The following is a 3,866-nucleotide window of genomic DNA, read 5'->3' as shown; positions in this document are numbered from 1 at the left end:
GTTCACTTTATACGTTCATGAGAGGGGAGGGGTGGCTGCTGGAGTTCTATGCCAAAGGTCGGGACCAGCCTGGCGACCCATTGGATACTACTCAAAGGTGTTGGACCCTGTCGCCAAGGGGTGGCCTGCCTGTTTACGGGCCGTTGCAGTGACCGCTCTCCTCGTACAGGAGGCTGAAAAATTGACCCTGGGAGGGGACACTGAGGTTGTGGTTCCCCACAGGGTGCCTCAAATACTGGGGACAGGCGCTGGGGAAAAGCCAGCCGCCAGGTGCTTCCCTATCCCAGTTCAGCAAGCCACCAGCCTCTCTGCATTCAAATCCCTCCCTAAAGTCTCACTTGTTCCAGAATGCCTACATCCAGTAAGGTTAAAGATGGAAAATAATCCAGGTTATGCCCTCCTCTGAGCTTCCCAGTGAGTCCTCTTGTTTCTGTGTGTCTCTTTTAGACTATAAACTGTGAGCTAGGAATATCTTAATTTTGTGTCTTGTACAGCCATTAAATAGTAGTAGCAGTAGTAATAATAATCAATAATTAATAACTAGGTAGCTACATCTCCCGAATAAAGGGAATAACGGCAAAGGAAGTAGGTTCTCTCACTGTGTCCTTAGCAGGAAGGACATAAGCAAGGAGACCAATAACAACCTCATAACATGCATTGCAGTCATTAGAGTCAACCACTAGGGATCAGGTATTTATACTGGTTAATTATCTCCCAACTGCACACTACTAATTTATTTTCTCTTTTATGTGATTGTCTCTTGCTGGATAGCCATGTCTGAGTTGAACTTTTATTTTTGCAATTACAATAAGCAGTTACTAAATTCAATACAGTAAAAATATTTATAAGCATATGATCAGTATACTTACAAATAGGCTAAACCAGGGGTGCTTAGACCCATATTGGTCGGCTCCAACCGGTCAGGCAGGTATTAGTAATGAACCCTTTAAGAGTTTACTTTTTATACAAACAAATGATGTCATTGCCAAGAATTGACTTCAGATAATTTACTAGCTTTAGCAAAAGCTAGTTTGAAGCAGTTTCTCCCTACTACTTTCCTTCCTTCAAGACCTTCTCTTATTTTCTTCCCGACCTGCTATCCCCCTTCCTGCCATCCTTGCTTGCACAGCAATACAGTGGGAAGGTTTGGGGTTTTATTCTTTTGAGACAATTTCCCTTTGTCTTGTTACTACAGCTATTTTTAATTTATTAGTTACTTTTAAAACCATACATCCTTCTCATACTACAAGTAACACTACTTACTATTCTCATGGCCTTCATTTACTTGCTTTAGGGCCTTTTCCATACTGGTCACAAACTGTAAGGGGAAATGTTACTTTCTTAACCAAACTTAAGCTAACTTTTATTATTGTTATTAATGATTATTATTTTATGTATGTATGTGTGTATTTATTTATTTATTTATTATCCTATAAACACCATTTAGGGAGGGCAGATGCCTTTATACATTTTTCCCTCATGCCCCATTTCTATGGGGATCAGCTTGTGGTCTCCAAAAAGCTTGCGGTTATGTCAATGTCCATCATTCTATTCAAGAGATAACAAAATGTGGATAAAATGTACAGAAGATGTGCCAACTTACTCATAATATGGAAAAGAAACTAAAAATGCTTTCCATTAATACTATTTTTCATAAATAATTGTTATGAATGTAGCATATGTAAAACAGGAAACTTCAAATAAAATAAAACAAGTACCATGTCTCCTGCCTTTTGTTAGTTCTTTGCTTTCCTTGTTCATAAGATTGAGGAGCTGTCCCTTAGAATGGACATTTTCCTTCCTTCTGTATACTTTTATTTCTATTATATCTATTTCTATCTGTATATATATTTCAATTATATCTTCCTCACAAGATTCTTTTTTCCCTTTATATTTTTCTCTCTGTTTTCTTCATTTTTTTTGTCTCCTCCATGCTCTTTTCTTCTTGAAAATCTCTCTTCCTCTCCTCCATGAATACTCTATTTTTCTTATTATTATCAAACCTAATGCCCCTCCACATTCTGTAACAACTCATCACTCCTGTCCTTTCTCCAGTTTCTGCATCCCCTGCTACCCTCCATTTCCAGTTTACCCTGTGTCATGTGACAAGGGTGAAATAATTCAATTTTCTTTTAATACCGAACAAGGAACTTTATTAGAATAAGAGAAACAATAATAAAGTAGCAACTGGCTACTTCCAAACTCAGCTTTCTGGTTCTCATCCAGCCTATTCATTCCAGCTCTCAGGCTGCCTGCTCCTTACTTCCCTGTCCCAGCTCTGAGGTGGCAGCAGCTGCTGCAAGATCCATCTAGGCAAGTTCCCTTTCTGGAACAAACCCTTTTTTAAGGATTTCCATCCATTTGGACCTTTTGGCCAGGAGACTGATCTGAGGCTTCCGTTCTCTCCTGTCGACCAATTATGTACAACTGAGTTATTCCTGGGGCTTGAAAATAAAGAAGCTATAGTGCAACAGGTTGATCACAACATTATATGTTACTGAAGGCAGAGAAAAAACTATCCAGGTTTTCTGGAGAAGATAATGTCCATGTTGATAGAAGGAGCTCCCTTCAACACTTATGTGCTTAAAGAAACGGGGCTCGATCATCTTTCCATTGTTATCAAGGAATTATTTTAAAGAGGGTCATCACTGGTGAAGATTATTTAAGACACACTGGAATAGGGGTATTTTCACCTATGTCTAATATACACAGTTTATTCATAGTGTAATGAGGATGTTAAAAGCCTGAGAGTTAGGACTGTAGAGGCTGTGTCATAGAGTAATTTAGGATAATTTTGTCACAGGGCCAGAGTGTGTGTGATAGAGAAGCTGGGGAGTGTTGACACCTCCAACATTTTGCACTCTGTTACTTTAGTTGAGTAGAATTTTGCTGGGATCCAATAGTATAATATATTTAAGATTTTTATTTAGCGTTAGCAGGGAACGGGTGAAGACATTAGTATGACATTGTTGACATATTATAGCCCAGTTTTCTTCCCATAGGGACTAAGCTCTTTGTCCTAAATTTCTGGAAAGGGGCGGATTATATACAGATATTTATTGAGCCAATAACAGCAATTGCGTGCAAAATGAGGTCAGCCCCAAAGTTGGCAATCATGTCTTCTAAAAGTGACGAGTTGTTTCTGCAGAATGGGGTTAATTCCATGGAAATTGTCAAGGACATAGAACTGATGGGAGCCTAACTGTAAGGTGAAAAGAGAAAAGAGAAGAAACTTTGGACAGAACATCACCACCATTGGATGGAACATGACACCTCCTAGGGACACCTAGGAACCACTGAAGTCTCACTCAGTTGCAAAAGCTAAATCCTCCAGCTGCTGCTTCTCAAGTGACCATTTTATTTTAAGCTGCCACCCAAGTTCCACATTTTCCTTATCTCTCAACACCCATTTCCTGCTCTTTCTCAACTCGTCTTACATGAGTCTCTCCTCAGTCCCTCTTTATATGACTCATCCCATGCCTTCCTACCCCTTTTCCAGGTCCTACTCTTCACTATGTTGCACTCTCGCCCACCCATGCTTCTCCTTGACTGTCTTGTGTTCCTTTCCCAGTTCACAGCTCTCCACCTCAGTCTCATGCCCTTCCTGCTCTGTCTCCCACCTGCAGGGAAGGCACAGGCTGTGTGATGCAATGGCTCAGGCTGACCTGTTCAGCTCAACCTGAGCAGAACAGGTGCTGAAGGGACAGCGCCCTCCCTCCCCCAGGATCACAGGGACCTCAGCCCTCCCCCCTGCATCACGGGGTCCATGGGATGCCCAACCCTGCCCTTTGCCCGTGGGGATCGGCGGGACCCCAGCCCTCCCCTCTTCCCCACTGGGATAGGCGGGACCCCAGCCCTTCCCCATC

The sequence above is a fragment of the Chrysemys picta genome, chromosome 1 (genome assembly GCF_011386835.1).
Source record: "Chrysemys picta bellii isolate R12L10 chromosome 1, ASM1138683v2, whole genome shotgun sequence".
NCBI lineage: Eukaryota > Metazoa > Chordata > Testudines > Emydidae > Chrysemys > Chrysemys picta.
Note: the sequence above shows the minus strand (reverse complement) of the source record.